Source organism: Simochromis diagramma, unplaced genomic scaffold (assembly GCF_900408965.1).
Source record: "Simochromis diagramma unplaced genomic scaffold, fSimDia1.1 OVJJ01000596.1, whole genome shotgun sequence".
NCBI lineage: Eukaryota > Metazoa > Chordata > Actinopteri > Cichliformes > Cichlidae > Simochromis > Simochromis diagramma.
Window position 1 is genome coordinate 16641886 of NW_024387245.1, and position 23763 is coordinate 16665648.

The 23763-nt window shown below is 39.2% G+C and overlaps 1 protein-coding gene across 5 annotated transcripts in view; it reads left to right on the plus strand.

Moving 5' to 3' along the window:
* Nucleotides 1-23763, plus strand: part of plppr1 (phospholipid phosphatase related 1) — a 97145-nt gene that overhangs the window by 20153 nt on the left and 53229 nt on the right. The window contains exon 1 of one of the 5 annotated variants that reach the window (XM_040000367.1): nucleotides 16213-16404. The exons of 2 other annotated variants lie outside the window; for them this stretch is intronic. The gene's annotated coding sequence lies outside the window, so the exon portion shown is untranslated. Of the gene's footprint in view, nucleotides 1-16212; nucleotides 16405-16542; nucleotides 17132-17194; nucleotides 17725-23763 lie in introns of those variants that run through there. 2 more of the 5 variants (XM_040000365.1, XM_040000366.1) reach the window with 2 other exon arrangements.

A 23763-nucleotide genomic window follows, 5' to 3' on the forward strand; every position in this document is an offset into this window, starting at 1 on the left:
GCCTATAATTAGCTAAGACTGCTGGGTCTAGAGATGGCTTTTTGAGTAAAGGTTTAACTACAGCCAGCTTGAAAGCCTGTTGTACACAGCCGATTATTAGAGATAGGCTGAGTATATTTAAGATTGAAGCATTAATTAATGGCAGGACTTCTTTGAGCAGTTTTGTAGGAATGGGGTCTAAAAGACACGTTGATGGTTTGGAGGAAGTAATTATTGAAGTTAACTCAGAAAGATCAATTGGAGAAAAAGAGTCTAAATGAATATGAATGGTACTAAAAGTAGCTGTAGATAATATTACATCTGTGGGAGTATTATTGGTAATTTTTTCTCTAATGATTAAAATTTTATTTGTGAAGAAGTTCATGAAGTCATTACTAGTTAACGTTAAAGGGATGGTTGGCTCAAAAGAGCTCTGACTTTTTGTCAGCCTGGCTACAGTGCTGAAGAGAAACCTGGGGTTGTTCTTATTTTCTTCAATCAGTGATGAATAGTAAGATGTTCTAGCTTTGCGGAGGGCTTTCTTATAAAGCAGCAAACTATTTCTCCAGGCTAAATGATGACCTTCTAAATTTGTGACACGGCATTTCCTCTCTAGCTTATGAGTCATCTGCTTTAGACTACGTGTTTGAGAATTATACCACGGAGTCAGGTACTTCTGATTAGAGACCTTAGTTTTCACAGGAGCTACAGTATCCAGAGTCGTACGTAGTGAGGAGGTGAAATTATTAACAAGATAATCGACCTCTGTTGGAGTAGCGTTCAGATAGCTGCTCTGCTCTATGAGCATTGAAGATGATAATGGTGGGTGGATTATATTCTTAAACTTTCAGAGCTTTCAGCTTTCAAAAAGACATTACTGTGATAAAGTCTACTCTCCACCGCTGTGTAATCAATTATTGTAAATGTAAATGTTATCAGGAAATGATCAGACAGGAGAGGGTTTTCAGGAAACACTGTTAAATGTTCAGTTTCTATGCCATATGTTAAAACAAGATCTAGAGTGTGATTAAAGTGGTGGGTGGGTTCTTTTACATTTTGAGAGAAGCCAATTGAGTCTAATAACAGATTAAATGCCATGTTGAGGCTGTCATTTTTAGCATCTACATGGATGTTGAAATCACCCACAATAATTATTTTATCTGAGCTCAGAACTAAATCAGATAAAAAGTCTGAGAAATCAGACAGAAACTCTGTGTAAGGCCCAGGTGGACGATAGATGATAACAAGTAAGACTGGTTTCTGAGTTTTACAGCTGGGGTGGACGAGGCTAAGCATCAGGCTTTCAAATGAATTAAAAGGTCTGTCTTGGTCTTTCATTAATTAATAGGCTGGTGTGAAAAATTGCTGCCATACCGCCCCCTCGGTCTGTGCTTCGAGATTTCTGGTAGTTAGAATGACTCGGGGGTGTTGATTCATTTAAACTAACATAATCATCCTGCTGCAACCAGGTTTCTGTAAGGCAGAGTAAATCGATTTGTTGATCAATTATTAAGTCATGTACTAACAGAGACTTGGAGGAGCGAGACCTAATATTTAATAATCCACATTTCACTGTTTTACTCTTTGGTTCAGATGTGGATACTGTATTGTTCTTTCTTTGTAATTGTTTATGTTTAAGTTGTTGGTTGCTGGTTTTTAGTTTGTTTTTTGTCTGTTTGGGAACTGACACAGTCTCTATGGAGATGGGTTTTTTGGGGGGGGGGTAGCAGGAGGAGAGAAGCTGCAGAGAGCCGTGTAAGACTGCAACTCTGCTTCCTGGTCCCAACTCTGGATAGTCATATTTTGGGGGGTTTAATAAATTTGTCCATATTTCTAGAAATGAGAGCTGCTCCATCCAAAGTGGGATGGATGCCGTGTCTCCTAACAAGACCAGGTTTCCTCCAGAAGGTTTGCCAATTATCTATGAAGCCCACATCGTTTCTGGGACACCACTCAGACAGCCAGCAATTTAAGGAGAACATGCGGCTAAACATGTCACTCCTGGTCTGATTGGGGAGGCAACCAGAGAAAACTACAGAGTCCGACATTGTTTTGGCAAAGTTACACATCGATTCAATATTGATTTTAGTGACCTCCGATTGGCGTAACCAGGTGTCATTACTGCCGACGTGAATTAGGATTTTACTGAATTTACGTTTACCCTTAGCCAGCAGTTTTAAATTTCCTTCAATGTCGCCTGCTCTGGCCCCTGGAAGACAATTGACTATGGTTGCCGGTGTCTCTAGCTTCACATGTCTGAGAACAGAATCACCAATTACCAGAGTTTGACCCCCGGCGGGTGTGTCGCTGAGTGGGGAAAAACGGTTAGACACATGAACAGGTTGGTAGTGTACCTGGGGCTTCTGTTTAAGACTATGCTTCCTCCTCACCGTCACCCAGCTGCCCTTTTATTTATTTTTGAAAACGCAGCTGTTTGGTTCACACGTACACGGCGTTTGGAATCACCGAAAACTGAGATTCTTTAAAACTCCTTTTTTGCGTTTACGTGTGGACAAGGAATACAGAGTTCGTTACGCAACGTCAAAGGTATGTGTCTTTTTTCACGTCACGCTGTGCGCACGTTATTGTTTACATGAGATGAATTGCAGAATGGCAGATATTCATATTAACAGTATTTTGTCTCTATCTTCAGGTTTTACACCCTTACACATACACACGCAGTTACTGTCCCTCCATTCACAAAGGCAGAGGCGTCACGGTGTGATTATTTTACGTGTAGTTTTTTTTTTCCTGTGTAATAATATTCAACATTGCTATCAATACATTTTTCAAAAAATGCCTCTCTGTGGAAATGGGTTTAAAAACATAAAAAACTGTGGGATACTGTTTGTCCGGGATTTGAACCGAGGGAACAAATCGTGGCAGGATCAGCCTGATATTATTTGTATCCCACTGTAACTTTACTGTATAAAGAGCTAACATCTCCAAAATGTCAGGAGTAGTTAGTCATTACAACAAGTGTTTGAAGCCAAAGGGAAGATATGCTTCACCATATTTTCTAGTCTTTGGCTTAGAATGAAGTTGGTTTGGAAACATATTCAGCGATGCTTCATCTCCTGCTTTGCGTTTGTGTGGGAGCCCTGTCAAAAACCTGTCCCTTTTCCCTTTTCATACCGCGCCCCCTAGGGGGCGGGCCCCAGACTTTGGGAAGGCTTGAGCTAGCTAAAACAGTAAAGACACAGTGAGTGAATACTTTGGCAAAACAAAAACATTATTTGGCAGAAAATAATGTTAAAAATACTTCCTCAGGCTTTAAATTCGCTTCACAAACACAACTGGATGGTCTGGTTCAGTTACTCAGATTAGAACACCTAATAGCACAGCTCTCATATTACAAAGGGAAACAATTTAAAAAAAAGCCATTTATGAAAATTGTGGTTTTAAATTTGCTGTATGTACGGTTTGAAAAATGTGAAACCAGGCCACTCTGTTGACACACAGACATGAGTAAGAGCACTGAAACCTGGTATTCAATGAGCAAAATGTTCTGTTATTTTAATTTTTAAGTGCTCCACTGTGAGCACTGAGCACCTTTCAGAATTATAGAAAAGGACACTTTAAGCTAGACTGCATATTCTCCTGAAACAGATTATCCCATTTGTTCAAAGTAATTCAAGTGCAGCGACCAGAGGACAGTTTATGGAAGACATTCGAAATGTCAAATTTAATAACGCTCAGTAGGCGTACACACATCCTGTAGGAACCGTTTGAGAGGTTGCTCAGAAGCAAAACTTTAAGTTTGATTTTATTTGTATTTTGTGCTGGAAGAAAAGACAAACACTCCAGAGAGCTTCGCTCTTGTAGGATTTCTCTGGGGAAATATTCCTTAGCTCTTCTTCAAACGGAGAACGAGATGAAAATGGAGAACGAGAGACAACCAGGGAAAAGCAAAGAAATGGCAAGACATAAAAAAACAGGAGAGAAGGAACAGAAGGAAAGTGCCTATAAGAAGAGGAATGTAGACACAGCATTAGAGAGGATTCTCCACTGACTGTGTTTATGATCAAACAGATGAAGATAGAATGAAACATGTCAGAAAAATACCACAGAAAGGGTGTGATGATTTGTGGCTGATGCAAATGAAAAGCTCCAGCTCTGAGGGCTTTTGTCTCGCCTCATAATCCTCCCTGTACCCCGATCTCCCTCTTCGTTAAGCCCACATCCCCCTTGAATATCCCCACCCCTATTATCCCTCTCACTTTCACACATCTCTCTTCCTTTTCCCTTCAAACCAACTTCAACTGTGCCATACTTTGCTGCTCACTCCCCTGCGACCCTCCCCCTCTGATTTTTCCCACTCATTTTACAGCTCCCACTCCCCTATCGCCCCCTCTCTTTTACATCAATCCTCCCCTCCAAACATTTTGGCTTCCCAGCTGGGACCCACCCCCCACTTTTCTCCCTGTGATCCCGTTAAAGCTTCATGTCAGCATTAGTCTCTGTTCGCACATATTAAGGCAGACAGCTGTTGTATGGGTCTTGTTAGAGGCATGAAGAGTCTAGGTCAGCACCATCATCTGTCTGCCCTGCATGGTCAATGGAGGGAAGTAGACTACCTCTTTACAGCATAAGCAGTTTATCGTTTTATATCAATGAACAGTACATGGGTAGTTGTGGTCATGGCTAGCTGTATAGCTGCTGCTTTCTTAACTGAAATGAGAAGAAAACAACCTCATTTATTTATTATTTTAAATTATTTTAGTGTTTTTCTTCTAATTTTAAACACAGAAGTCTAATTGTTTGGAACTCATGACCTCCACATCAGTGGTGACCTTGGCCCCAGACATCTACACAAAACCCTTTCCAAAAAGATGAACAAAAAAATGCGGTTGAGAAACAAACTTTCTTTCGATTTAGGGCACTTAATCACACTGACGCCACTTTTCTCCTTCAGTGACTTTCTAAAGGTCATTTATGCCTTCATCTCATCTTAGTCTGACTATTTCAATACCCTTCATTTAGATGCTACAGCCAGCAGTGTTGGGGTCATTACTCGTTACAGTTTTTTTTGTATCTTTAGTAATGCCTTATGTTGCTTAAATGCACTCCAGATAAACAAATTCATCACACTACTAGTACTTTTACTTCTACATTACTCTGTAACATGACCTGAAATACATTATCACATAATTACCAGTTAACAATATATCTTTAGACTATGTATTTAAAAGACATAATTCCTTAATAAGTCCTTAATAAGGACATACATGCAATGATGCAATGATCAAAAGGCAAAGTTTAATATTAGAACTACCAAGAGGTGGTTCTTTGTATTTTAAAAATCGTGTAACTCTGTTAAATGAAAACCAGCCCAAAAAGACTTAGGGTATTACCCCTGCGATTCTACTGTACATGTACAAATGGAGTGAAAAACCCACTTTTCGGGCAGTACACCCAGACCTAGAAGGTAAGCAGGGACTCCCATTCAATACAAGTTCTACTATTTGTTTAGGTCATGATTGCACCTTGTGACTGATATCCTAATTGTATTTGTGCAGTATACACTTTATTTTTACACTCCATTGATAAAAATAGGTTTCTTTTCCTAAAAGTCTGATCAGAGATGGGCTGGGAGATATATTACTTATCATTTCAAATTAGCTCTCTGACATTTGACAGACCTCTTGTTGTTATTATGTTTAGCAAACAAAGAAATAATGCATCATGGGAAGCTCCCAGCAGCCTAAGCCTATTGCAGCATAACTAAAGGAGGTTTCAGGTTCAGCGATTCTAGAGCTGGTCCATTGAAAATGATTATAGAATAACCAGTTCCCATTAATCACAAGTCCACTGTATGAGAACCTGTATGAGGTGTGGATCAAGAATTTTGCACAGCACTATATAAATGCACAAGAGTGAAACTGGTCTTCAAATTGAAACCTGATAGTATGTGACAAAGCATATCAATGAAAAGCTCAAATTATACTTTTAACAAGAATGCTGAGACAGGACCTAAACTATGAAAAACAGATGATGTGATTTTATCCATTTCATCACTGAATACTGCTGTTTGGTCACAGAGATAAGCACACAGTGTCTTTTGGCTTCAGTGGCCTCGCACACTGGTAGGGATGGGTATCGAAAACCGGTTCTTGTTGAGAACCGGTTCCCACTGTTTCAATTCCTTGGAATTGTTTGCCATTTTTGCAAACGATTCCCTAATCGATTCCAGTCGCCCCGAATGACGTCACCACGTTGCGGAGCGTCATTTACCTGGCAGGAAACACGGCGCGTAAGCGGCTCAAACGCTCAAAAGTTTGGTTATACTTTACGAGAATGGATGACAACAGGGCAACTTGCAATACTTGAAAAGTAGATATTTCATTTAAGGGAGGAAACACTACGAATATGCAAAAGCATTTGCTCACAAAACACGCGATGACCTTAAATGAATGTCGTGTTTTTAATTCCGCTCCGGACTCGTGAATCTTAACCCAGCAGCAGCGTAACGTTTGCACGTCCTCTCCCGTTAATGCGGCAGGTAAATAATCAACTAACAGTGCATATTATGTTAGCGCGATCTGCCTTATTACAAAACCTGCTATTACTGTGCATTTAGGTGACCATGATGAGAGAGACAGACAGAGTCTGGCTGGCTCAGATGCTGCCAGTTCTCGCTGCAGTCTACCGGTAGCGTCTCCTTTCAGGCCAGGATAGACGAATGTCAACGAGCAGTGACTAAGTTTGTGGTCAAAGGCTTGCACCCATTTGCCACAGCAGATGCCCCCGATTTTAGTAAAGTGAATGTGTTTAATTGTAGGCAGGACATTACTGGATATTCTTGTGTAATTGCTACAGAATAATTTATGTTATACTTTGTTATTGCTACAGAAGACTATTTATTTTATAATTTTACATTTACAATTTTTTTTCCTGGGGACCCTGTTACACCCATTGAAGAGCTGTAGGCTGCGGATCTCTTAAGATCTCACTGTTGGGTTTGTAAGGCCATGCTACTCCTAAATTTCTATCTTCTTCAAAGAGAAGATATAAAACAAAGTTCTAAGCTAATCAACCTTAGTGTTCTCCTTTTTTAAAAAGAATCGATAAGAGAATCGATAAAGAATCGAATCATTAAACAGAATCGAAAATGGAATCGGAATCGTGAAAATCTTATCAATACCCATCCCTACACACTGGGTTTATGGCAATACTAAGATAGTAAGATGTGTTGCCTCCAGCTCATCATTGTAAAGGCCACTTACTGTTACATTAAATGTACTGGGTAAGCAACATTTTTCAACATGCAGAGTTAATGTGAATATTTTACCCAAAGCATGCTATTTTTATAACCTAAGTAAAAAGGAAATTAAGGTGAGTGGAACAAAGTGAAACCAAGTGCAAGACACAGGCTCAAATGAATATGAGACAAGCACAAGAGTGTAAGAATTGCATTATTTGCTGGACTGGACTGAGAATATGTTGATTGCTTAAAGTGTGCATGGCACGGATGTGAATGACAGAGTGCCCATTTCAAAATCTTTCTGCCTTTGAAAACTCTTGACCACATGAATGCTTTAGGTTCTATAGTATGTTATGTCCCTTCATCTTTAATATTTTCATTATTACGCCTCTATATATGTGTTTACATTCTTTGCTGATCTTCCTCCAGTCCTTAGCCTAGTCTTTTTTTCAGTCACCTCTGCTTTCTTCATTGTATATGCATCACTTATCAACATTCATTATGTTTGCTTCCCTATCCTCATCGATATCCACACTAATACTTTCGCATTCTATTTTTTCCTTTTCCACTTGTCTCATCTCTTATCTTCCTGTATTCTTCTCCTCTAATGCGAACGTTTGTCCTTTCCTTTCCTGTCGTCGTATCAGCCCCATCGCCTTTACAGATTTCCATTTTGGTCAGCGGTCCCCAACCCCCGGGCCTTGGACCGGTACCGGTCCGTGAGTCGTTTGGTACCGGGCCGCGAGAGTTGAGGCTCAGGTGTGAACTGTATAGTTTTCAGGGTTTTTATCGGTTTTCAGCGTTATTTTGTTATCGTTTTTATCGTTTACTCGGTTTTCCTGGGTCTTTTCACGTGTGTTATGAATAAAAAAATATTCGGTACCGGTACTAGTTTTATTTGGTTGTATTTATCCGCGACACCTTAAAGGCCGGTCCATGAAAATATTGTTGGGCATAAACCGGTCCGTGGCACAAAAAAGGTTGGAGACCGCTGATTTTGGTTACTCATCCCTCTGCTGAGTCTGCTTTTCTCTTTAAGGAGCTGAGCATTCCCACCCTGGCATCAGTTTGTTGGTTACCACGACAACCTCCTGAGCCAAGTTATTTATAGCAACAGATCACCATTAGTCCTTCCCAATACAGGCTGTATGTGGACACATTCTTTTTTTGTTTTTGTTTTTTTTATTATTTGTGCCTCAGTGTGTGAACTTTTGTTTCAGAAATATAGGTCATATATGTAAAAGACAAGTTATTCTAATATTTTATGCAACATTGAAACATCAAAATATGCATTTCCATTCAGTAATGTTATTTTCTGCCAGCAATGCTGGCTTTTTTGTGGTCCTGCTGGCTGTAGTGATCCAAGTGTGCAGTTTCCCCTGGGTCAGGGGAAAATTTGGCAAAGGTCAGCTCATTGCTCCATTTTTACAGTAACAACTCTTCTGTTTTAGTTTAGTCTCACCGCTCCCACTACTGGTGCAAAATAATCCCACTGTGCATGACACCTATCAAGTGCCACTGGGAAATAAGGTAATTGACTGGCTGGTGAAAGTAATAGTTCACAGTGTAGCCATGTGGCACACAGAATATAGTCAATCAATCAATTACAAAGAACCTCCTTTCCTCAGGATGGATCTTCCAGGATGACAATGACCCAAAACATACCCCCAAGGCAACTAAGGCATGGCTAAAGAAGGAGCACATTATGGTCTAGCTGGTGTCCAGACCTCAATCCACCCTATAGAAAATCTGTGGAGGGAGCTGAGACTTCGAGTTGCCAAGAATCAGAAACCAAGAAACCTAAAGCTTTAGAGAGTTTCTGTGAAGAGGAGTGGGCTAAAACCCCTCCTGAGATGTGTGCAAACCTGGTGATCAACTACAAGAAGTGTCTTATATATATAAATATAAATATATATATATATTTATATATATATATATGGACGTGTCCTTCGAGGTAAGTGTCTGCATTTGTAGCATCAAAGTATTTGTCTGTTTTCTCACTGTGGCTTTGACAGTAGTACATTTAAAACCTCTTCATTGTCTGCTCTTTATATTGCGTGCCTCTCCAACATCGATTGCAGCCAAGGCCACTGCTTCACGGCTGGCCTGTGTGGTTACCATGGAAACGAGCCCACAGCTTAGGAGTCGCCGAGAAACTAAACACCCTCCGATCAATAAGCTTCCCGAATAATGGGGTCGTAGACACACACACAAAACACAGACACACTAACCCGTCAGTCTCAGACCGACTCTGAGGCTCCATCAGTAAGTACAGTTGCACAAATTCAGCTTCTTATTAGTGTAGGAGAAAAGAGCGAGAGTCTTTTGAAACCCACTGAGAGACTTAACTGAGAGCATGGAGAGAGGAGTCATGGCAGTTGGCAAACTGCTGAAGAGGGAGATCTGGAGTGTGACTATCATTAGTCTCATACAATCCTGTGAAAAGAGCAGAGACGCTAAAATACAGAATACACATTGCACACATTAAAAAGGTAAAAATCATGCCTTTCTGCCATTAATACAATTGTGTGACAACAATATGAAGAGGACATACCACTATTGCTGATTTGTTACATGGGGGAAACATGGGACTTCTGGAGAATGTTACACATGTGAAGTAATATTGTAGTAATCAATAAATGACTACTAAAATCCCACAGTTGCTTCACATTTGGTCTAAAATCTACAGTGTACAGATATTAACGTGATGTTAATAGGTGCATGCACATACATGGATGGATACATATACATATGCATGTGTGAAACTTTCCAGTTAAAGAGCATGTCACCAGAATGAAGTGTAAAAGCAAATGTTAAAAAATTTGAACGAAAACTAAGGTATTAAAATGTGTTTTTAGCAAATATTTAATTTTAGGTAGAACCTGAAATGCATGGTTGCTTGAACAGAAGTAAAAGGCCTTGATCGGTTAGGCTTTGGCAGACTCTTGCCTTACATTAGGATGTTGCATAAATCTGTGTCATTTCATTTCATTTTTCCCGTGGTCCCTTTCTTCCCTGAAGGCCAAACACTCATTTTTTGGTTAGTCACACTTTCCTTATGCATGCATGACTACCATGTTGCAGTACACCACAAGGACACACACATATATAATAAGCCTTGTTATCTTTTTAGCTTACACTTTACGTGTATAAAAATGTTCTTGTTCATAAGAAGATTATTATTTAAATTGACTGTACTGTGAAAAGGTGCCCACATGGAAAAGACAGCTGTAGTGAAATGCTTCTGCAAAAATGTTGCGCCAGAAAAAATAGTTCCTGTTCTATAAGTGTGGGAGTAGTTCTCTTTACTACTGATTGTTTGGTGAGGCCAGACTTCAGTCTGCAGTGACCATCCTTTGCTACCTCTTGGTTCGTACAAATCTGCAGGGCCTTGAAAGTGATTAATAAAAACTAACTCAAAGGAAGGCTGATATATTTGGGTATCAGTGCTGCCACTGGATTACAGATTACTAATAGATCATTATTATTAAAATACATTACGATTATTAGAACTTACAATATTAGAAAGTTATAAATCAGGGTTGATTCAAGCATGTTTTATTCATATAGCACCAAATCACAACAACAGTTGCCTCAAGGTGCTTTATATTGTAAAGTAAAGACTCTGCAATAATAAAAAGAAAACAGAGGAAACCCTAAGAATCAGATGACGTCCTATAAGCAAGTGTTTGAGCGACAGTGGGAAGGAAGAACTTCCTCAGTGGGAGTTGCTTTAAAATGTGCTCTAAAAGAAATTTGAGTTGAATTGAGTAAACATTTTAAATTATTCTTCAGTGACTGACATGAAATGATTCTATTGTACATTTATTTGTGGTTCAGCCAGAATATTTCTTACACCCTAATAACCTTGATGGGTGTATAATCACACGTCTTTGTTGATAATTGTTTCTGCCCACCTGTCTTCACATCCTCTTTTCTACTGTAATAATTCCCCTTGTTCTTTTTAGCTTTTTTGCAGAGGAGTAAAGCTGGGTACTATGTAACCCCATCATCTAAACTGTAGATGAGCACAATATATATTTAGACTCTTGACTCCAAACTCAGTTTAGACGTTGGATTGCACTCCAGTCATCTTCTTACCACTATGCTTTATTACTGGTAAAACACTATACTATGCTGCTGAGTCTGTGTCAAGCCTCTTTGGCAGATGGAGAGCATAACAGGCATAGATTATATGAGATGACAAGCGTGCTGTGGGATGCAATGAAAGCAGATATTGCTCTGTGTGTGTGTTTGTACAGTATATGTCAGTTTAGGTGCATATAAAAATATTGATAAAAATGTAATTCTTTTACACATCAGAGTCTCTGATGGTGTTAGTGTGTGCTGCTGTCTGATGCTCCAGAAAGACCTGTGAGAACTACATGGCAATTCTCATGTAATTTCTTTATTTGGGCAAAGGCTGATGTCTCCACAGCAGATATCTTCATGATCTTCATGGATAAACAGTAGAGGTCACAGGTAAATGTAAATTAGATTCAGGTGTGAAATCTCCTTTTACCCTGAACATATGACCACCAAATATGTGAACGTTAACCATAAATCTGCTAAAACGGCTGGTAGCGGTGGGGTTAAATTCTTACATTTCCCAGAAAATAATGTATCATGCTCTTGTTGTAAATTACTGTTCAGAATATTGATTATGTTTTCAGGGAAGGGGATTTTCAATATCAGATTACTACTGTAACAAACACTGTGCTCCTGCTACTCTAATGACATCCTGTGTGCTCTGACCACACCGGGCTGTTTTGTTTGACTGTTTGAATAACTCTCAGTTGACCTCTCTCTTGTAAACCAGTTTTCCCAGCTGACTGACTCTGACTCTTGTAAATTTAGTGCAGCAAAACTGGACATGCTGGAACATCTGGCCTAAAGAATCATACTGGTTCAAATACAGTATTTCGTTTTTTAAATTCTGCGTTTATTGAAGTTCTATCAGTAGCAAATAAATGTTTAATCCACCCAGTTCAGTATATTATAGGACTCAAACAAATAAATGCTTCATCATGCCAAATTCAGTAGCATATTAACCAGCTACAGTATATACAACCTTTACAATCAGGATGTGTCCTGCAAAGCAGCCAGTAGTAACAGCACATTTATTTTAATGAGGAAACACCAAATTTTTTGTACAAGTGTCAACAAAATATTAGTAAACAAAACACAATCTGATTAATCTGAGACATTCCAGCAAGAGGAACTTGAAAACTATCACAACATATTCCCTCCTGATGAGCCATAGATATACACTCACCAGCTGCTATATTTGGAACATCTTGCTAGTACCGAGTCGGACATGCTTTTTTCTTCAGAACTGCTTTAACTCTTCATGGCAGAGATTCAACAAAGTGGTGGAAATGTTCCTCACAGATTTTGTTCCATATTGACTGATATGATGTGATAGCATCACACAGTTGTTTGCTATGAATGTGAATCTCATTTTCAACCACATCCCAAAAGTGCTCTATTGGATTGAGATCTGCTGACTGTGAAGGTGATTAGACTACAATAAACTCATTATCATGTTTAACAAAACAATTTGAGATGGTTCAAACTTTGTGACATGGCATGTTATCCTGCTGAAGTCCGCCATCAGAAGATGGGTACATTGTGGTGATAAAGGGATGGACATGATCAGTTACAATACTCAGGTAGGCTGTGGTGTTTAAGATATGCACAGTTGGTACAAACCAAACTAAGCTAATGCTAAAGAAATATTGCCCCTACCATCACACCACCACCACCTGAGCCTTAAAGACAAGGCAGGATGGATTGATATTTTCATATAGTGTACAATTCTGACTTTACCATTCGAATGTTGCTGCAGCAGATTAGACTTATTAGACCAGGCAACCCTTTTCCAATTTTCTATCAAATCCAATTTTGGTGAGCCTGAGTGAATTGAAGCCTCAGTTTCCTGTTCTTAGCTGACAGGAGCCACACCTGGTGTCCTCTTCTGCCGCTGTAGCTGATATGCTTAAAGGTGTGACGGGGTATGCATCCAAAGATGTCCTTCTGCACACATACCTTTTCCTCTGATCTCTGGCATCAACATGGCATTTTCACTCAGATAACTGCTACACACTGGATATTTTCTCTTTTTTAGTGCACTCTCCCTGGAGTAAACAAAACAGAACAGAACAAATCACTAGGTTCTGAAATACTCGTACCAGCCTTTCTGGAACCTTCACCCATGTCACATTCAGAGTCACTTAAATCACCATTATTTGCATTATTATTTAAATCTCGGCAGATTGCCTTGACTATGCTTACATGCCTAAATGCACTGAATTCCTGTCATATAACGAGTATTAACAAGCAGCTGAAAAAGAGACCTAACAAAGCGGCTGGTTAGTATAAACATGAATTTCAGTCTGACTAACAGGTTACAGTATTTTAGAAGTACCACAAACATGCCTGACACTAAAAAGTAAAATGTCGCTAGACAATATTCTTTTGATGAAGTTCTGGAGACCAAATGGCATGTGTTAACCCAGGAGTCTTTACAAGTCCATCCAGCTGTGCATTCCTATGCAGCTGTCCCATGGTATATCATCATCACATGAGAAAAAGCAGAAGCAAATGGAAAGTATTTACTGTAAATGCATTTACTAATTTCATTTCATGCTGCTGTTAGTTTTAAGGCTTTTCTTTACTGAGTCTGTTTTTTTTTTACATTTTGGATCATTCCTAATTATCTTTGCATTCTTTCAATAGAAATGTGACTACATCTGGGTTCTTTTTTAATAACACATTATTTAAGAAAGGGAAATTTTTCCCTTTTTGCAAGCTAAATTACTGACATTTAATTTGTTTGTGACAGGTCCAACATTTTGAACTTGAAGTTCTCTACTACTTGTATAACATACAAATAACTTACAAATCTAATTTAATACCTCATCTAGTATATTAGCTCATGGATGTGCAGTCCCGTACTTAAAACTATGACCCATGTTTTGTTTTTAAATTTTTTTTTAATTATTGCTATTGTTTATGCTTCAGATAATGTGTTAACTTGTACCTAAAACCATTCAGTACCAATCACGATTGTCTTCCTCTAGGCTATCACTGCCCCCATTTAGTACCAAAAATTAGATACAAATCCATCCATAACATTTTGCATCCCCTTTGCTAATCAACTTGTGCTGTTTGGACATTTCTTGATTTTTACTGTAATATCAGGTCTTATACCTGTATTTACATGCTCAGCTTGGTACGTGTGACCTAAAGCTACTAAGAAAGAAGCGGAGGAGTGAAAGAACTGGACTCAAAATGCACAGGACAGGAAGATGGGGAGCCTGAGCATGGAGTGTAATGTAGCATGCTCACTGAATCTAGATCACTGAACACACCAGTGTTTCTTGTAGCAGTGATGAATACTGTGATTTGGCTTAAATGCATCCGTCCCAGTTATGGTAGCAGTGCTTTCACAGCGCTAATGCTACAAGTTACTGGGTTGGAGAGGTGGGTATTTAGTCTATCCTTTGAGACAAGATAAATTATTCAATAAGCTACACTTTGGGGAAAAAAAAACATGGATAAGAAGTAGAAATGGTCTTCCCTCGGGAAGGGAAACCAGAAAATTCTGTTAGAAATAAATACCCAACCAAATCAATGTAACATGTAATGTATAATTAAGCACAAGATTCAACCATGATGTAATAGCGCTATCAAAATGAACTGTGGTTCTATCCATCAATGTGTTTTATTCTAATTAGTCATAGAAGTAAAATCTTAGCCCAAACCCTCCCTAGCATAACCATGCCCCTGTACTGAGGAAGTGATCATGTATGTATGAGTATGCCTAATACAAAAAGGGACAACGCTTTAACAATTGCCCATTGGCAATTAATTAAGCATAAAACCCTTCAGAATGCTTCTTATTATCAGAATATTTCTTTGGTTTATCACTGGGTTTATTATACTTCAGAAGGAATTTCGCCTCTGGAAATTGAGGCATGTCCTAAAATTGAACTCTTCGATATAAATTTCACAGCTATTTTAAAAACTGGTGATCGGTGACTAGACAACTGAGAAAATGAGCCTTATGAATCAATGGAAAAACAGCTGTGACATTTACTATGGTTTCAGAAATTACACATTTATCTAGTGGCAACTGTTGGATAAATATAACCATAACCATAAAAATAACAGCTACATGCATTCGCAGCAAGAAAGTGCTTCAGTAAAATCAGCTCAAAATCAAAACGCAACTATATGCAAATACCCCCCACCCCATACTATATCACCTGTATTTAAAGAAATAGACCAAAAATGCATAGAACAGGAAGATGGGGACCCCAGCATGGACTGTTGAACTAAATTTGTTCAACCATGTTAAAATACAAGGTAGAAAAGACCTCTGGGCATGAGACGCTTGAAAAAGTGGGATCCTGTACCTTTGTCCTACTAACAGATTCACCATCGAGAGGGTGCAATATGTCACTGAGGATCTCTCAAACCTCAAACTCACAAAGTTGTGTTCTACTGTCCTGTTGCTCATCTGCACTCATACTGGCCATATGTGCAGTTTTATTGAATTTGTATTAAACAGACACTTAAAAACATTGGCCACACTGCAAAAAGTAGAAAAAATCCTTCACAAATAAGCAATCAAAAACTACCAGTGTGCTTCTATACACATCAAACTGTCTCCCAATTATTTGTACTCATTCAAAACCCCAACACAGCCACTGCTACCAGTGACCTGTAGGTATGTCTAAAACTAGCATAACACCAGGTAACAAATCTATTCAGATAGGCACATTATGTCATTAAGAAAATTACTATTAAAAACATTAGATAAGATTGTACAGAAAAGGAATGGGGCCACCCATATGCGTTGAATCAACTCTTTTCAGAAATTGTAACCTGTAATTTGACGTTGATCCCAGAATTGTCACTTTTTTTCAGAATTCTGTAATATTTATAATTTTCCCCTTAGAATCCTGAATATAAAAAAAGTCTTAAAACTAAAGGAAAAAAGTTAGAATTAGGCGTTAGCCCTACATGGTTTAGAGTAAGAGCACTCCCCTATGAATGGGGCTGAAAAATCCAGAAGCATAGCTACTTCAAGGATTGAGGCTATTGGATAAACTCGGTTTCTGTGGAGGCGGGTCTAACACCAACGAGGAAGTAAAGTGTGCCCATACTGCTTCTGGAGGAGCTCCACATCTGACGCGTACAGGCAACATGGAGAGGTGTGTGATATGATTTGCATAGAAAACTTTTTGAAAGTGCCCTTTTAAAGGCGCTGTTAGTAATTTCAGGCATATATAAATTATCACATATTTGGAATTAATGTGTGTACATTTCATCGTCAAATCCACCTGTGTCGACATTTCTGTGATATAAGCAAAAATGAATCTGAATTACCTACAGTATCGCAAAAATCGTGTTTGTTTGTTTTTTACCAAACACGAGCGCCGGTATGAATCTTCAGAATTCAATCAGCAGCACCCACATCTCAGAAACCATCCACCTGTGAACGTGTGGAGCTCCATGAATATATTAAGCAGACCTGAACAGACATCATGCTGTCTTTCTGAGACAAGGTGAATAAATCCAGGATTTTTTCCCTCCCTAACCTGGAGGTCTACAGGGTGGCTGGATAAAAGTGGGCTACACAGCCTACTTGATTGTAACACAAGGGTCCCTACACAGAATTAAATACGCTCCATTGGAGATGAGTACGCGTCTTGTCCCCGCCCCCCGAAAAGGCACAGCATCCATCCTCATGGGCTCACACGCTGCGTGATCCACATCACAAACCGAGAGCGGACGCTTTGCCCAGCCGATGGAGTAGTAGTAGCGGTAGTAGCGTGGGTGCAGTTCACGGCTTCCCCCCCTTTCCCCCCCACCCACATTCTTCACCTTCTTCTTTAATGGAGTCACATTTTATGTGGAATATTTCTCCATCTCATCGCGGTAAGTGTTTGCGTTGCCCGCAGATGCTGTGGGGAAGAAATGAGAGGAAACGGGACTGTGCAGCTATTGTCTGTTGCTGGGGCAAGTTCGGACCTTAATCAAGTCAAAGCGCTGGAGTCCTCTTCAATGAAAAAGGCTTTCTGTGTGGGTTCAGTGAGAATGCGTGGAAAATAATGGCTTTAAAGCTCGCACAGAATCGATATCGGTATTTAGACACCTGTCTCTGCCAGCAGCAACAGTGACCTCCCTGTGGCGCTTTACGCTCACACAAATATGATTTTTATTTTGTTTTTGGCGATTATTTTCATCTGCTTCTGTATTGCGTATCCGTTAACAACAAGCGGAGGTTTGTGCAAATGTGTCGCCTCTGTTGCTGAGCAAAATTGTGTTTTCGGTCCAGCTAAAAAATAAAAAAATAAAAAATTGGTCCATCTCCCCGCCCCCCCAAATCGGAGACTGCCTAGTCCACAGCCCTCCCAGACACGCACGGCGCAGTAGATGCCTTTCTGATGAATGACTGAAATCCCGTGGTTGGTAGAAGATGTGTGATGGTGTATAGGGGGTAACCGCGAAATCAGCGTGTGTGTCCGCAGGTATCGTTTCTCTTTATATTCTGAAATCGATTTATAGCCTCGGCCTCAGATTCAGAAAGAATTGTGTATAACAATACTTAGATTAACCTATTTTTCTAAAGTGTTGACATAGTAAGAATGGAAACGTTTATGGGGTAAGGCGTGTTTAACCCTTATAAATTTGTAAGCGTTTATCTACTGTCCTTTTTTAAGCTTTTTTTTTTTTTGTTTCATTGGGTCAAAATGCTCGAGGATTGTTTTTTAATTTGAGGTGTGTAAAGTATTGTGATCAATTAATACAAAGTATTAAAAAATTTGGTGTCATTAACTATAAAATGATACATTTCCCAGCTCAGGAGCACAGTCGGTAAATAGTGCCCAGGTGCTTAGAAGTCATTTCTTCCCTCATATGCTGTTGAAGAAGTGCTGTTTGCGTGAGTCGTGCACATTAATTGCATTTGCTGTCTGCTTCCATTTCTAGTAATGGGCAAATATTGTCTTTACAGAAGTTGTATGCATGTTGCCATGTGTGTTAAATCTTCCACGTGTCTCTTGGCTGAACACTTGGAATAAGATGGGATAACGTGACCCGCCCAGTGAGGCAGATTTCTAGTTAGTATTTGTAGCTGGAACCTGTGAATTTCTCTGCCTTCCTCTTTGTGTGTGCGTGTCTGTATTTTACAGGTGTATTCATGCTCGTCCTTGTTGCATAGTGAGGATTTATATCATGCAGCAGACAGATGGCATGTGGCTGGGCATCAGGGGAGCATTTCTTTGGCTTTCAGCAGAATACAAGACTCCTCTTGGCACATGCAATTCCTTATTGGCACAAGTATGCATTTACATGAGTGTGTCGATATATCACACTACGTAGTACATGTAAACATCGCCTGCACTCAGGAAGGCTTGTGTAGGAGGTCTCACTCTACACAGCAAAGGCCATATTTTTGGGTTTGTGTGTGTCTGTGTGTGTCTTTTGCCTTTCCATGAAATGTAGTAATATGACAGGCTGAGGTCACAATGACGTCATATGCCTGGCAATGACATACTGTAACTATACTTCATGACTACTGGGTCATGAAGTTGAAACCTCATTAGGGTGTGTGGTTGCTCTCATAAAAATGTGCAGTTAAGGTCACATTTCTTTATTGATATGATCATTTTAGTTTTAACAGCACAGTGACACTTTCTGTGGGCCTCTGCAGTTAACATATTCAGCATATACTAGCACCATTTACGTTAACGATTTGTCCCATTTTTCTTTAACATTGTTCTTAGATTTAAAGAAAAAAACAGCAGTGAGTATTACACCGAGCTATTTATAGACTTTGCCTTTTATATGGTTTACTCTTGGCTATATACATTGCAGGATGCACTGCAGTCCTCCTTGAACCTTATAATAAAAATGCACTTGTCAAGACTTTGCAATTATTTGCCACTTCATTAGGTACAGCTTTCCAGTACTTGCCTTAAGAGCTGCCTTAGTTCTTTGTGGACAGATTTAATGAGATGGTGGAAACATTCCTTTGAGATTTTGGTCTGTACTGATGTGATAGCATCACAGAGTTGCTGCAGATTTGTTTGCTGCACATCCATAATATGAATCTCCTGTTCCACCACATCTCAAAGGTGCTCCGTTGGATTGAGATCTTTCTTTTTCCTAGCTGTGAGGACAGGCACGCGGTGTGGTCTTCTGCTCCCTATCTGCTGTGCATTCAGAGATGCTCTTCTGCATCTGATAGGAAGGCAACTTCCCGTTGCCTTATCAGCTCAAAGCAGACTGGGCATTCTCCTCTGAACACTGGCATCAGCAAGAGAGAACTGTGGCTTACTGGCTATACATTTTCTCTTTTTTGGACATGCTCTGTAAATAGAGATCATTGTGAGGGAAAATCCCTGTTCTGAGATTCTTAGACCAGCCGGTCTGGCAGGATCAGCCACGCTGTGTTTAAAGTCACTTAAATTGTCTTTCTTCCCCATTACGATGCTGATTTTCAGCAGGTCACCTTGCACATGTCTACATGACCAAATGCATTGAGTTGTTGCCATGCTATTGGTCGATATATTAGAGATGTTTGCTTTAACAAGCAGTTGAACAGGTGCACCTAACAAAGTAGTCGTTGAGATATACTAGCAGGGAAGCACTGCAGCCCTGCTTCTGCATGACCCAAGACTCTATAGCTAAAATGTGCTTGTCTTATCATCCTTAATCTCCAGATGAAATACTCAGAGATCTGCCTGGAGCAGAGTAAAGCATCTCGTGAGATTTATGAAAATTAAATTATGCTCTAGTGCATCATTTCGTCCTCACATAAGTAAGTGATAAATCAAAATAAAAATGTGAAATTCAATATACATCCTTACCCGTGAGCTGTCTCAGCAACACTGGATATCTAAGTTAACACTTTTGCCTCTTTTATTCCTTTTTATGAAGTCATGTAAATTCAGGCTGAACTTGAATAAAGTTGTATTTTTACTGCTCTTTGTGGAAACAAATACACTAAGCTCTAATACCGCACTTAATAAATACAGTGTCAGCGTGACAGGCTTCATGTGGTCCTAATGTGTTACAAATAGAAATAATTGCAAGGAAACTCCAGCAAATGACTTGTTTAAAAAAGAAATGCAGAAATAAAAATCAGTAATGCAGTGAAGCTGCTGAAACCGGTGACCTCTGAACTCATGTCTGATATCCAGCACCACTTTTACTCCCACACTAGAGACTCATTATTGATCACATGCAGTCACACACACACATGTATACATGCGGGCTGCCTCACACACATACTCATCCTGAGCTTTGCTGTCTGCTCTTTGATTACCACTACATGTGGGGGCTGGTGTTATTAGTGCTGTGAGGGTATTTTCATTGGGCTGTATATCTGTCACCGTGATGTCTCTGGGGAATGAGTTGCCCCAAGGGTGAGATAAGGTCTGCTGCTGGAGTTGAGAGTGCTTTCCCATATCTAAGAAGACTGATATATGCAGCTGATAAGGTTTTGAGCTGGACAAGGTGTGCATTTGTGCATTTGCATTTCCACTTCCAGCACAGCCAGATCAAAAATTAGCTTGTCTTTAAACTTCTGGCTCCTTAGCACAGTGTTAGCGTGATTATCGAACTACACCGATGTGCAGCTTATTTTTCTGTTGCATTCACAGGCATCACATGTTGTCTCCCGGGCATCTCTCACCTCAGTCGCGTGGATCATGTCCTGCTGTGTGCTATGTGTAAGGAAGGAAAGCAGTGAAAAATATCTCGACCCCATTCTCCTTAAACTGTCGTTCATGCATGAAAGCAGCTTCAGTGAGGGATAGTTAGCAATAACGCTGGCAATACCACATGAATATTTCCCCTTGTTTTGCCACAAGCTAGACAGTTGTGCGCCAGATAATGCAGTTAAATATATATTTGCAAGAGAAATTATTAAAAATTACCCAAAAAGTGAGAAGGTGAATATGAGCTAATAGAAAAATGCTTGATGATGCAGCATGGTACTTCACAATATTAGGAAGAAATCTGTGACTGTTACAAAAGGGCTCACTTAGATGAAACTACATCTGTAGCTAAGATGCATGTGTGTTAGTTCAAATGATTTAAACTTGAATGAAAAATGCATTTTAAATGGGCCTACATGACTCAGCAATACCTCATAAGTACAGATAATAGAAATTCGGAGGGAACAACTGCGTAATACCAGTGTTGCAAATAAACTGTAAGATTATAATTATACTAATGTTATTCCAGAATTGGAAGCATTCTAATTTATGTAAGTAAATATTTAGAGAAAAAATAGTTTAATAACATTATGACACGTTAATTAGGTGTTAAATGGAACAGGCAAAATGTTTAGTTAGACATTGGAGGGTCATTGTTTAGTCATTATATTTTGGATATAAAGTTATTTGAGTTTGTTGGGAGCCACAGTGTAGAAGCAGTTACAACAATTTCAGAGAGAGTTATTTGTTTGGAAAAGTCAATGTCAAACACTGTAAATAGAGAGATGCTACTAGAAATATTAGAGGAGAAAGGGAATGATGTGATCCTTTAAATGGACCTCCAGAGTTCATTAATGAATCAATAGCAGAGGTAGTTTGTTCGACATTTTTGTAACCAGAACTGTCAGTATGAGGATGGTGACCTACTCAGTTAATTGATTTTAAGATATTATTTATTACTTTTAAAGCACTTCATGGCCTGGTTTCAAAATATATTCTCAAATTGCTGTTTCCGTGCTAACAACAGTGCAGCCTGAGATCAGCCAGAAACCTGGTGACCCACCTCATGCTTAAAGACAAATCATCTGAGCGTTTGCTGTGTGGAATGATGGTGTGGAATGACCTGCGTTAGGAATTCTGACTCACCTCATCTGTGTTTTTTTTTTTTTTTTTTTTTTTTAAATTAGTTTAGGTAAATTTCCTGTATCAATTTGCTCACTTTAGTTTAGATTTTGTGTTTGAAAATTTTTCATTGTAGCATCACAGTAAGTATGACAAAACAAGATTTTTTTGAAGGCAGTTGACAGTTGTGAAGACGTATCAATAAACATTTCCATCAGAGCCTTAGGTTTATTTATTTCCAAAAGTAGTTTTAGTTAACTTGACATATACTGTAACAGGGCACATTAAAAAGGCAGTTTTGAGTACTTAGGCAGGTGATTCTATGTCTGTTTTTTCTGTCTGTCTGCAGACAGATGTTGTATCATCACAAATACAAAAGATATAGATATGAAATTAAAGGCTGACTTTGAAAGTGAGTGTTGTCTGACCCATGCATACCAAATGAAGAGTGCCTAAAATACCCCCAAAGGTTCCAAATGTACTTTTTGATGTATTTTGTCTGCTATATAAATGTAAAACTGTATTTTTGAAGATTTTTTCCTTGTAACTGCTTTGATCCTTTGCTCATACCGAGGCTGCTGGCTTGTGGTTCACTCTGAGCACATGATGGCTTAAGCTTCAGCTGTTTTTGCGTTGGTAGTTTATTTGCAAACATTTTAGTGGTCCCCCCTACTCATTACCTTCCATGCTAATGAATGCATGTGGCTGTGAGTGTGGGCATGGCTGTTTGCCTGTGCTGCTGTGAGTGTTTTGTACATGCATGAAACGGACTGGCTCATCATCGCCATAATGCTCATATGGCATTACGGCTCATAATACACAAGCCTGACTAGTCTCAGCCAAGAATGCTGGAAATTGGCTGACTCAGTTCTCTAGACGGTCAATCCGCACATCTCTCTGTGCATCTTATTTTGTTTTTTTTATTGAATTCAAAATTATTGGTAGGAAGATTTTCACTAACACCATATTTTAGGCCACTGGTGTACTTGAGCCCCAACCAAAATGGATAAATATTACCTGATGAATTTAAAGATCACTTTTAAAGTTTCAAACATGAAAGAGTTTTTCCTCTTGATCAAAACAGTGCCTCATGATGCTGCAGTTTGTGAACTTTTGAACTGTTTTATCTTTTAGTGTTGATTGGGGGTTTGGAAAGTCCTCAGCAAAGGTCTGAATTATAAAGGATTAAACTGGATATTACTGAATATTTACCACCTACTCTAAAACCAGCTCTGCCTATTCACATGCTGTATCCTTATTTGATGCATGACCAAAGTTGATTGCAGATATCCAATGCTGTTTTAGCACTCATAATCTTTTTAGGGTATGTAGTTTTCAAACGAAATGATACAAGGATAATGAGAAGCCACTGTAGCATGATCGTGTTGAAATATTAAGAAATCTCTGAGGGGAAAGACTCCCTTATCTCCAGCTGGGTCTAGGGGACATTGCTGTGATGATTCTGGTGGCTGTTATGGAAAAATAGCTCAATACTCAGGGATGAAGAGCTTGTTTGATCTAAATATAGATGTAAATCTGGAGATGTTACAAGGAAGTGCGAGAAACACTTGCACAATGCCACTGAGCACATGGCTTTAGAAAACATGGAAACCTCGGGGGAAAATGCATTCCCCAAGTTAAATATGCAAATTACATTGAAGCATTTGCATTTGTTTGCTAACGAAATTAGACGATATTTACTCCATACAGTTCTGGTAATTT